Source organism: Cloeon dipterum, chromosome 4, assembly GCF_949628265.1.
Source record: "Cloeon dipterum chromosome 4, ieCloDipt1.1, whole genome shotgun sequence".
Classification (NCBI taxonomy): Eukaryota; Metazoa; Arthropoda; class Insecta; order Ephemeroptera; family Baetidae; genus Cloeon; species Cloeon dipterum.
Window position 1 is genome coordinate 10,608,190 of NC_088789.1, and position 12,759 is coordinate 10,620,948.

Sequence of the window (12,759 nt, forward strand, 5' to 3'; positions counted from 1 at the left end):
AAAAGTGTCACTTACGAGAACGTACAAGACACATCGTCGCCGGGGAGAGAAACATGCGTGTTTGCGCGTGTGTCAGAGGTCCTTTGAAGCTGACAAATCACGGAGATAAAATTAATTGACGCATCGCCAACTCCAGGGTAAAGCGCGCGCGGGTCAATACTTGACTCTCATTTATTCGTTCGAGACGCGCGGGTTCAAAGAAGAGTTTGAACAAAATATATCTCATTGCTTAAGTGGATACTACCACTCGAGCACAGATCCAGCGACAATCCTTTGATCTCTCTCGACTCTTTCAAAACCACACACTCTTTTGGCTATACGTTTTCAAAAGGGGCGGCGAGAGCAGGACTTGCTGCTGCTGATGCTGCAGCCCTAGTGTGATTTTTATATACACGGTCTCAATTAGAGAGATTTTTGCATTACATTTTGATGTTTGGGTGAATTTTTTTCAGCTACATGCTTGATTCAGTAAAGAAATGCTTCCGCTAAAGAGATCAGACAAGCTCAATGGGTTCCTTGGCACGAAAAAATTGAACGAGTGTGGTTAGCAGCGGAAAAAGAAACGATCTTTCGTTTGCTTGTTGGCGTGAGTAATATAGTGATTTAAAAGATGTCAATGATATGGTTTTAGGTGCGCGGATCAATAACCATATTTTTTGTACATTTCCAGATTTGAATAAGTTGGGGAACTTTTAAAATTGTAAGTTGGAAAATTATGTTCTTCTACTTTTGATCGGCAATAAGCTACATACGTTTAAAGATCTTTATTTAAGATAAAATCGAAATAATATAAAATTTACCAGCCCGTTAGCTCGCATTATTAAGGAGTGTCTAAGCAATTTAAGATATTTAAGCAGTTCGGGGATCTAATACTGGATGCCATGTGTCAGAGATGGCAAAAGGTGGTTAATTATTAAGGGAATCGAAATGTTAAAATAACTCAACGGGCTGGGAAGCGAAGCGCATCGGTGCCGACTCGCCACTTGCTGGTTTTCGCACCTTTCCAGCGGCTTTAGGGACAAATGTCTGGCGTGTCAATGTCAATCAAAGACCTCGGTTCAGGGAGGCGAAAAGATGGCCACATTGTCTCCTCTGCGGACACTCGGTCCCCATGATATCCGCTCGGTGGTGTTATTATGGGACCCAGTGAGCTCATAGCCCACGAGGAGTGCTGAGCAGAGGTTTATTTTTATTGTAAAATGAAATTATGACTGCAAATAAACCCATCATTTAAATATTTTTGCTGCTGTAATGGAATGAAAGTAATTCACACTCAATAAAATAAAAATTGCGCCCCAAATCATATATGTCTCGAATTTGGTTCATGATTTTTGTGAAGCGTGAGTCTCATTCAGTTATTACTATATATCAACTTAATATAATGAATTTAAGGCACACACTGTGCACACAGACCCCTATCGGAGTTTTTATGCCTTTAATCCCGAAACTGCGCTCAGTCAACAACAAGTGATCCTCCAATGAAAATGCATTAGCTGTTGAAATTGATACGCTGCGGTCTAACAAAGAAACATCATCTTCGCTACAGCACAGCTCTTGATATATTTTCCAACTGCGAGTTTTTATGCCTAAATTTATTTGTTATTTTGAAATTCAACAAACATACCACTCTTTTATTCTCTTGCAGCCAGGATGGCAGGCCTTTGTACGCACACAGAGAATCAATGGAAAAAGCAACATACAGGGTGTTTGAGAAGGGCAACCTTTGGCGGTACTTGCACAATAGATTGCGTATCCGCAAATCCAGCTTTTGTACTAGAGCGTATTCCAAGAGACATATGAAATGGTAACAAGAAACCAGAATTTCTGCTTTTTCCAAAAATTTCGGCAGAAAAAGAAAATATATAGTTATCAGGAACAGGACAAGACAGGACGAATTATATTTCAAACCAGTTAAAATCTTGGTTTATATTAATCTAATTTATATCAGATAAAACTTACGTGAAGACTATGTAAAATTTCCATTTTAATACCGATTTACGACGCCTACTTTCTATATCATGTGCAACCAAGAAAGTGTCCACGTCCACTTTTGTACTTGCACACTGAATTTCAACGAATTAAAAGTGTTTTGAAAAACACTTTTTTTAAATATGCACTAAAATAATTTGAATTTCATTTTACTTTAGTAATTAGAATTAAAAAGTGAAATGCAGTAAAAAAACTTGTTCATCAAAAAAGAAGAGTATAATTTAAAAATGACATTGTTCCAAAAATTAGGCCAGTTGAAGATAAGTCGAATACAATCTAATTCAAACTCCGCGAATGTAAAAAATATCTAATTTAATTGATATACACATGAAATCTTTATTTAAGCTCACATGAAATCTCTGACGCAGCGGATAAATTAATAAATATGTAGCTGGCACAGCTTTCTGATATATACAGAAAGGTAACACCATCGCACATCTCAAAATTCTCCTGATATAAAAGAGTGTCGTCGGCTTCTTATTATAAAAAGATACAGGTCTGCGATACAGCGTCGAGAGACTTGTACAGTTGACGTCTCTCCTTCAAGTATGTGTATTTTCCCCAATCCCTTTACTCAGCCGCTAGTGTATTTTATGAGAGATTTGATTTTAATTTTTGATATGAAAAACCTTTTAATTGAAACCCGAGAAGAGGCTCGCTGCGAGAGCAGAGCAGATCAAGTAGCGTCTTTTATATTTTAATATCTTCCTTGCGTGTCATCAACATAATATACTTGCCGAGATATGAATATTATTATATAAATCACAACGCACATTCTGAGAGAAAATCACTTTCAAGTTCAGAATCATTTTTGGAAGATTTCAGTTGTTAACCAAATTAAAAATAAAAGGGATGTCGTAACGATTAATTCGCAATAAATACATTTACTTTTAAGGCCGCAAGAAAGAAGCTCGGGAATAATTGCTCGTGACTAAAGCGATTTTCCGACTGACAGAGTTTAGTTTGAGCGAGCTGTTTGCTCATTTTCCGGTAAAGCAGCTTCGCAGCAAGCGCGCCAGAAGAAGCAGCAGCTCCTTGTTTTACGCAAATATGTGAGTTTGGTGAATGCTCGGATGCCGCCACGTTTCTGCGATGGCCATCTCCAGCTGAATTGCACCCATTGAGCGCGGACGAGGACGGTTTCGTCGAATCGTCCCCCATCAGCGGCCGGCATCCCATTCCGGCAGAGGCGCCGGCGCGATCGCACTTGGCGATAGCCCTCGCTGAAACATGCACTTTCTGTGCCTTCCCGTGAGATCAGACCGGCAGCCAGCATTCCATAAAATTCTCCAATTTCAGCGAGCAGAAGCCTAAAGCTGTAAAATGCCTTCTGTGGACGCCGATTTTGAAAAGACAGAGGCGCCTCTGTTTTCGTCTTGCGCTGCGGAAGCTGACGAGCATTCTTCTCTGATTATGCGCATGAGATAGAAAGAACACATACAAAAGTTCTGCATTTTGAACTCTGATTTTGAGATATTAAGAATGTTTTTTTCTGCTAACTCCTCAGTTTAGAAATCACTATTATATCATTAAAGTAGATTTTAAATATAATTCTTAAAGATATTCTTGGGGGATCTTCAAGGAAATCAACTTTGGTTCTAAAGGCCTGTGTGTATATATCGTGGTCAAAATACGGTTATATATGCTAATAAGTTATTATTTACTGCTTTTTCCTTTCACAGTTGAAAATCAACTAACATATTTTGAGCTACAAAAACTCAATGAGTGCTGACATGCTGGAATCCTATTACCCATTCTTGATCTGGGATTAATGTGATCTATGTGTGATTTTTTCGCTATATTATGGTATTATTTTGCCTCAATTTTTGTTATGATTGATACACAAAAACTTTTACAGAAGTTTTTAATGGATTTAGAGTGTCTTTTATATAAAATCTTTGCTCCGCTGATTCAAATGTTATATTTTTAAATTTATTTAAAATATTAATTCAAATATACAATCTTTGAGTTAAAAATTTAGGACCAAACCTAAATTAAATCTGTTATCCTTTATACATACATAATTACCATTTGTTGGATAATAGCACATTATTCCAAATTAATACAAAATTACAAAAAATAAACTCTTCTTCTGGCCTCCCCCAAATTTTTGACGCCTCTCGTGTGCACTCTCCCTTTTCTTATAAGAACTGTGTGTCTGCCCTACTACTGGTTTCGCAGTCTCCACTCTGTGAATCTTGTATATATTTCGAGCCCATTTGAACAATTGATTGAAGACAGAGACGCTGGGGGTGCAGTTGCCATGGTGACGAGCCAAACTCGGAGAGAGCACTTGCTGCTGGTATACGCAGTAAAAGGCTGCTGCTGCTTGGTTGGTGTGTGTGTGTCAGAATTTTGGCTGCTGGATAGCGCGTTATACGCCTATAGTGCTGTGGAAGCGCCGGATTAGCATTAAGCTTTCCTACGCTGCCGGCTGACTGAGAGTTGTGTTTGGAAAATATTGTGAAACCTTTTATGTACTCTCTCCACTGCTGCCTTGGCAATGATGTAAGGGGGGTGCAAAGCTGATCAGAACCACCCTCGCGTTTTTCTGCACCTTCGATGGATATAATGTATCTATATTCCTGCCCCTCTATAGGTCCCCCGCGTTTCTCTTTGCTGCTGCCGACACTATTGCTACTTGGGCCCCGTGCACATATAACCAACTGAGCATGGGGCAGCTTTTCTTTCTTCCTTTGTATGCACGCTGGAATTTATGATGGGATTTTAAGAAGTCAAAATATTTGTACTCACGCTTTTTATAAAAGCGTTGAAATAAAACTGATGGATCAATTTTCTGGATATAAAGGATCTGATTAGAAGTAGGACTTATAATACTTAAGAAGTAGGAATATAAGAAGCTGGAAAATTTGGAAAATATTGGATTGGCTAGTTTATAACCTAGATATTTTTTTTTTTAGAAATAACTGGGAAATACCTCAAACAGCTCTAAAACTGATGTGTTTTGTTAGGAGGGTGGCCAAGTGCAAATTTAAAATGAAAGAATTTTCTCTTTTTGGAGCAAAGAACCCGCAAATGTTAATAATTTTTATTTCAACTTGAAGTGTATATGAATAAAAATCCCCATGTCTTTAAACAATAAGCTCAAAAAAGAACACGACACACAAGTTAGTGATATATAATTATTACATTCCTGCAGACCGCAAAAAGGCAGCCATATAAATTATAGTTTTATTTTAATTTGAGGTCTTAGAAAAAATCAGTTTCTCCTCTCTGTTATATCACATACAAACTGGAAAGCAACATGATAGGAGAGATGAAGATAGAAAACTAAGCATTTGCGACAAAAATCTGAGCACATGCCCCGCTGTTGGCGGAGTGAAAAGAGGTCCAGCCGGCACTTTTCAAAAAATCCATCACACGCGGGGAGCCGCGACTTTTATTCCGCTCTTACTGAATTAAATTTAAGATATGCATCTCTTATTTATAAGCACAGATCAAGCGGTGATAATATTTTTATTAGAGAAGACCCGGCCGGGCGGCACAACCACCTACGAATCCATTTTACCACCAACTGTTTCGGCTGCTGTTCACTCTTTTGACAGGCAGCAGCTACCGAAAAGTTCCTATTAAGAATCAGTCACTCCAACATTATTTTGACTCGCGCTCCTTTTGTCTGGTCCTTGCGATGCCCTTGCCAACTTGGTTCTATACTGAAGGGAGTAGGTGAAAAAGGTTAACTTTTTCTGTGTATTCGTATTAACAAAAGCCATTGTATCGTATACAGGCAACCAGTGACCAAAGATTCTTTGTGAATTCGCATGCAATTGTCTGTGAAATTGAAGTAACACAAAATTGAGGAAGTTGTGCTGGAGGAATGGAAAAAAATCCAATTTATTTTTCATTTTGGGAAATAATGTATAACTAATAAAGACTGACATTTTGTATGGTATTTTTACGCCTGGTGAAGCTTAAAGTTAAAATAGAATAACCCTCATCTACCCTGAAACCTCTCTTTCTCCCTCAAACTTGGACCAGGCACACTTATTAAGATTTTATACTCGTTTTGATGGGGAGGACGCAGATGGAACGCTTTGCGTCACACGATGCGGCCAAATGCATTTCAGGGGTCGTCGGCGAGTGAGATGATGGATCACTGCTTGTCAGCTGATGTCAACCGCAGATATCTCCAGAGTTTAACTTTGAAGCTAACCGCCTTCGATCTTAGCTCTTCGCGACAAGGCCCACCAGAGAATTCCCGAAAAAATTGATCTGGAACAAAAAATTGTTGGCTTTACGTTGAAAAAAAATCAATTTTTTATTATAAAACTATAAAATAATAGCGTGGTGTGATTTAAAATGTATATGGTACAGGAAAGTAAAGATCTGCCTTAATTTTTACAAATTAGATTTTTTAAAGGAGGACGCGTTTTACTAAATGAGATGTATAGAGGCAGCAATTTGTATGTCATTATTCTAAAAAATTGCAATTTAGGTAATTGATAATTACATTGTTTATCTTCAAAGGGGAGAATTGATTTTTGTCTGACAATCGAAAAAGCAGAAACTACTTTGTTTTAGCTATTTCTTAACTTAACAATATAGGTCAGAGTATTTCCTATTATATTTTAAAAATACTTTTCTAACAAATAAAAGAGTAAAATAGTAAAAGATGTTAATAATCAGCACAACACTATTTTTCCCATAAAATTAAAGAAAAAAATAAAAAACATTAAAAAATTCAGCGTGGTTTTCAGTGAAAAACGCAGTTATATTTTTTTCAAGACAAGCAAGATACTTTTAAAATTATTTTATCTGGGTTTTCTCTTTCTTATTTCAACAACAATTACACTTTGTAACTATGAAGCCTTATTGCTACTTTATATATTTATAAACTGTGAGTGCAGATTCACTAGATAATTTAATGTTCGGACCAAAAATATAAAATAATTTCAATTAAAATATATCTCTTTGACATTATATGTATGTACTGCGTAAAAACTGGAAGGTTAATCTTTAAAGGAAGACCATTTAAACATAAGTTAAATTTTAAAAAAAGGCAAAATAAAATTGAATTCCAGTAAAAGACATGCACCTGCGGGCCCATTCATTTATGTGGAGGCCGCGGGAGGCCCCAACAAAGGCCCTGCTACTCACATTGCTGAAAGTGCGATCGGCAGCTAGGCAATCAGTCCGTGGAGCGGGCCCAGGGTCGCCGACGATGCGAGACCGCGAGCTCTCGGAATATCATCTGGCAGCAGTGCCGGCACGCCAAACAATGGCTTCCCGCGAGAACCAATAACTTTGAAGCAGCCGAGTGCAGGGGGACCATTCAGGCGAAAGTAATTACCAAGACCCCGCCTTCGCAGCAGCTCCGCTCTGTCACCAGCGCACATCATCCCTGCCGGGGAGAAGCAGAACCGGCGCGACGCATCCCTTCGACACAGGCCGGGGGTGCGAGGCGCGCATACACCCAGAAAACCACCCCACCACCTTCCGTCGAGCGGCACATGTGTAGACTAAACGCGTGATTGACTAAACACTGGGAGTAAATTATTTAGGTTTTTGCCAATATCGTGAAAAATAATTAATTGCAATATTTTTAATTTTAAAAATAAATATTTGTTAGCCAGAATATTTAAAAACAAAAATTCTTAAAAAAAGTTCATTTTTAAGCACTTGCAATTGTTAATTAGGAAAAATTCGTTTTAAAGTGAAAATATTTAATTATAAAATATCCGCGAGTGAATTTCGTTAATCTTGTGTAGATACTATTTTAACTTAATGATGGAAAGGTTATAGCTACAAACCTCCTTGTGTGTGTCAATATTTTCCTTTATTCGAGCCTGATCTTTAACGTTTGAAATTAATTGAAATAGAAAATAATTTGTTCGGTGTTAAATTTATAAATAAAACAAAAAAATCAAATGCAAAATAAAAATGATTTGTGTGAATTTTGAAAATAGGATTAAACGTTCTCTTTTTTGGTTTTGCAGCACTCAGTGCAGTTGATCGCCAGTGATTCAAAATCACCTTGAGCTCTAACCGTGGCTTAGTAGAATTTTGTTTTAAAGAGTAATTTTTGGTGAATCTTTAGAGGGGCTGAAACATTTTGGCTGCCCAGCACAATGCGAGATTATGCAAAGTCTGCAAGTGTCCACTCTGTATTGCGTAGCCGTGACCCATCCTATTAAGCTATTTTCAAATTTAAAAATTAAAAAGAATCAATATCAAACAAAACTTTAATCGATTTCACTCAAGAAACAACTATATTCTAGACACTACGCCGCAGGAATACAAAGTGCTGAAAAGGAAAGGAAAATGTATTTAAATCCAAAATGATAACTGTACAAAATTAATCATTTTGATTATTTTTAATTTTAAGAGGCGTTGAAGAAAACCCCTTACAAAGGCAAAAAATGCAGTGGAAAAAAATTTTGGTTTAAAATAATTTGCAAAATTTGGCATTTTAAATACAGGTTATTAGTTTTTTATTATCATCGGCTGCTAAGGGTGCATTCGCGCCACGAGTTGCGATTCCGCTTCCTCCCGTCATGCTACCCCTCTCCGTTCTGTACAGCACCGTGTGTCTGCTGGCGTGCAGAGGGCAGAGGGGCCCCCTCAATCGCACCGCCGGCAGCAGCCATCCACCCCCGAAGAAGGAAGGAGAAGTGAGCGCGTTATGCCGTGGCACATCATCAGGCGGCACACACAGCTAGTGTAAAACTTACGGGTGAATGGAACGGTCATCCAAGTGTGCAGCTGGTGAGCCCGCTTGACTTGTCTCCGCACGAGCACAAATCGGCGCCCAAGCCTCGTTGGCCACCACTCGTCCGCGGCGCCCGCCACGCGATTTTCTGCTGCACGTCCACCCTGCCCGCGTTCGGCCCTAACGCTTTTCACCAATCGACTTTCGTGGCCGACTAACTTTGCTGCTTTCTCCGTCGCGGACAAGGCGCCGGCTCACCAAACCTCGCGACTCTTCACGTTCTCCGTTTCACTGTTGATGCTGGCACACAGCTAAGGTCAGTGCCAATTTTCCCACTGATTTCCCAACATTTTCCCTCTGACAACATACACAAAATTAAAAAATACTCAATGGTGGAGTCACAAGAAAGATAAATACTTAGCTCACTGTTTCTACAACGTGCGATCGATTTCGTGACATAATATATTCCTGCACTCGTCCTCAATTTACCTATACTTGCCTTTTATTGTAGGCCAAAGGGAACTTTTTGAATTCGTTTTTGCAATCAATCCCGCTTTGTGGATACACGCGGGGTAATATAAAACCACGCGCATCTCTTTCCAAAAGTACACTCAATTCACACAAGCGGTTGGATCGCATTACACGCGCGCGTCTCGAATCGTATTATATTTGTTTGCAATTACACCGCGACCAAGTAAAAAAGATCTGGCACGCGGTTCATCAAGTATCATATTAATTTGAAGAGCATATTATAGGTTTCAAATTGGCTGTTATAGAATTGAGAATGCTCTTCGTTACGACAAAGAAAAAATTGAAGGTAAATTTTCTCTACAAGCTCGTGATGATTTCTTTTACGATTTTGAATGTGATGAATTTGGTATTTTAAACGCTATACCGCATAAATAAATTTTTACTGCATAAATCATAGAGTAGGAAATCAATTTTTAATCATTATCTCATGTGCCAAACATACGTACAAAATTATTTTCCAATTCTGCAAGCTGCCGCAAGAATTTTAAAATGTGTGAACTGATTGAATTAAAATAATCCTATCAAATTTTATTGATTTGAATGTTACGTGCTCTTAATTTTAAGAAAGGTGAGCTCATAGTCCACGAAATTTGCTGAGCAGATGTTAAAAAATAAAATAAAATCACGCCACAAAGAGAGCTGATATTAGACAAATATATGCCTATATTTTTGTATAATATATAGCAATGCACCGCGCGAAGGTGTCGAACTGGTAACTGAAATAAAAATAAAATCGGCTCTGTCTGGATCGCGTTTTTAGTAATTTCCCTGTCTCAGAATTATCACTAAAAAGTGCTTTAAGGTTAACAGTGTAGAATGGCTATTAGGATAGTTTCAATTTACGGTGATAAAATTTTATATTTTGATTTAACTTTCCACGAAATGCCAATTTATAATGACGCGCGATTTAATTAGATGTCGAAGCTATATGAAACCATTCGGATAAAAATCCAATAAGCGAACACAATTTTTCCACCGAGCGGAAATTCCACAAGGCGTGTATAATCTAGCATAGATCGCGACGGAGAGATGAAAGCGGAAGTAAGAAAAAGCATGACCGCGAGCATAATGTAGTGTGAAAATTACACTCATCTTTCATTGTAGTCTCAAGCTGAAATGCTTGCGCAGTGATAATAATTCACGAGAGAGCAAAGGCGAGCGACTTCAGCGCGCCGTGTGTCACACTCGTAAATGGTCCTTTTGAATGAATTAAAAACACGCCAGTGAGGGTGTTCGACACACAAAAGGTGTTTTACTCTGGGCAAACCATCGTACATGGAGAAAAGGTAGCCTGCGGACACTTTTATTCAGCATGACACACGCATGCAACACTCGAAAAAGGCAAAAATTCATTGAATGAGTATTGCTCGACAAAAAAACAGCATCTTTGTCGCGTGCAGGACAAAGATTTCTTTTGCCGTGACTCCCGAGCTCTTTTTAACTTTCGTCAAACGGCATTATGTCCGCATTGAGAAGCTCCGCACAGTTGAAAATAAATCCGTACCACCTGAGCGCTCAAAAGCCTGTGGTCGTATAACTTGCAAACGGAATGCACCACATGTCCATGCTCTGCGACTCTATTCTGCACCATTCTCTGAAAAAAATATACAAGAGCGTTAAATACATCAAATATCACTCATTGCAAATCCACCAGGAATTGTGAAGCGCTTAACAAGTGGTCGTTGGGGCATAACAGGAAATGAAATAAAAACAGGAGGGATGATTTTGTCACTTCAATGGAAATTATGTTTGTGAACAAATGCTCGCATCTATATAAATACAAGAATTTGTGTGATTTCTTGGAATTTCAATGTCCATAAAACACATAAATCCTGGAAAAAATTCATAGCAAGAATAGGCTAACCAATATACTAGCAGATAAATCTGCAAAAACGATCGATTACAAGAGTAATTTCTCGCCACACGGACCGCAAAAATTATTGTAAGTACTTTGAAATTTAAAATTATCAAATGGCTCTCAGTTCTGCACGAATTCATTGACGATAGCTGAAATTTCACTAAGAGCTATATTCCATACTGCCGAGTCCATTGAATTAGAATTTAATGGACTTAATCGGATCTGCTTTGTGTATTTATTGATTTCTCTATTATTTAAATATGTATGCTAATTATATTCTCAAATAAATTTTCGTTATGGGCTAAAATTATGTTTCTCTGTTTTTAATGTATATCACTCTGATCCCACATTGATCATTTGTTTACAAAATCCAGAATAATATAGCCAATAGACATCATAGACGAGTTCGTGGTCAAAACGTTTAAGGATGGATATATTAAAAATGAAAAAATAAATCCACGTTTTAAATAATCATTGGAGTGCGATGTAATAACTTTATTGTATCCCGCGCTGTTACATAATAATATATTGGTTTACTGTTTTTTATGCATTTCTTTGAAGTGCAAAAACAAAATTAAAATTCAAGTATGTCTGGTAACAGGTGTTCACGGATTATTTACAACATTTCCCAGCATTGTGCTCTTGTAAAAATGTGAAGAAATATATATGTTCCATGCTGAAAGTATCAAAAAATTGAAACGTTTCTTTATCAATTCAATCATTTAGAGTGTAAACTCTTATCTCTTTATGAAAGAATGCAATAGTTGGTACAAGGTTGGAAAGCGATTGGGAGGAGGGAAATATTTAATTCATGAATACTCTTATTTCTCGCGATTGATCATAATTTTCACATCGTGAGAACACTTAAAAGGGAAGTTTCACGTGTAAACTACAAGCGTAACCCTTAAAATCAGCACATGTAATATTATAAGGCATTGGAATAAGGCAGCTTGATAATTGTATTATTTGCTTAGCGCACTTGCATGATTCAGTGCTCATGAGCAAGTTCCTAATGCACATATAAGTACAGGACGGAGGCAAGTATGTTAGTACACGGGCTGGGGTGTAATAATGAGTGAGGAGGCGCAACCGTTGAGCACTCAACACGCTCGCTCGCGGATCGGTCAGAGCAGATAGGCTCTCCGCTAAATTTGCAAGAGGAGGAAGCCAGCTAAAAACTAGAGACGTGTGGTGAAAGCAACGCTTTTTAGCTGCTGCATGCACTATTCTTATTCAATGTTCTGCTCACTCGAACAACAACGACCAAGCTCTTTCACCTGCACTTGCATTATATTAATTTGCACGATTCTCTTCGTCATATGCGTGTGCATATATTATCAGCCGCTTCTGGTCAGCAACGAGGTCGAATTGAACGAATATTTCGCCATGAACACGCACAGCATTAATTCTTATAACCAACTACAATGTTGGCGACTTTGCAGGGTTTCTGTGTGGGTATATCGTGTGAGCGAATAATATGCAATACGCGTGCATTTCATATTTACACAAACATTCAAGCAATTGGGAGGTTCACGTGCATTTTTTTTCATTTAGAATGAACTGCCATCAACAATTGTAGAATTGCAAATTTGCAGAATTAAAACAACATTGCTTTTACCTTATTTTTTTGTTTCTTGAGCAAATGAATACCTATACCTATTCATCTTAAGCTGGTAAATAAGTACATAAGTGATTATCATCCATTTCTGTT

At 38.0% G+C, this 12,759-nt stretch overlaps 1 protein-coding gene and 1 long non-coding RNA gene across 5 annotated transcripts in view; one reads left to right on the forward strand and one right to left on the reverse strand.

The window, feature by feature from the left end:
- Window positions 1–5,810: 5,810 nt before the first annotated feature.
- LOC135944172 (uncharacterized) lies at window positions 5,811–7,485 on the reverse strand. The gene is made up of 2 exons (XR_010575283.1): window positions 7,108–7,485; window positions 5,811–6,222 (listed from the first exon to the last, which is right to left on the reverse strand). It is a non-coding gene; the product is annotated as an uncharacterized LOC135944172 (long non-coding RNA).
- A 1,129-nt stretch (window positions 7,486–8,614) lies between these two features.
- The window catches only part of LOC135944050 (paired box protein Pax-6-like), a 31,750-nt gene continuing 27,605 nt past the window's right edge, over window positions 8,615–12,759 (forward strand). For 2 of the 4 annotated variants that reach the window (XM_065490737.1, XM_065490740.1), the window contains exon 1: window positions 8,615–8,975. The gene's annotated coding sequence lies outside the window, so the exon portion shown is untranslated. The remainder of the gene's footprint in view (window positions 8,976–12,759) is intronic. The other 2 variants (XM_065490738.1, XM_065490741.1) reach the window with 1 other exon arrangement.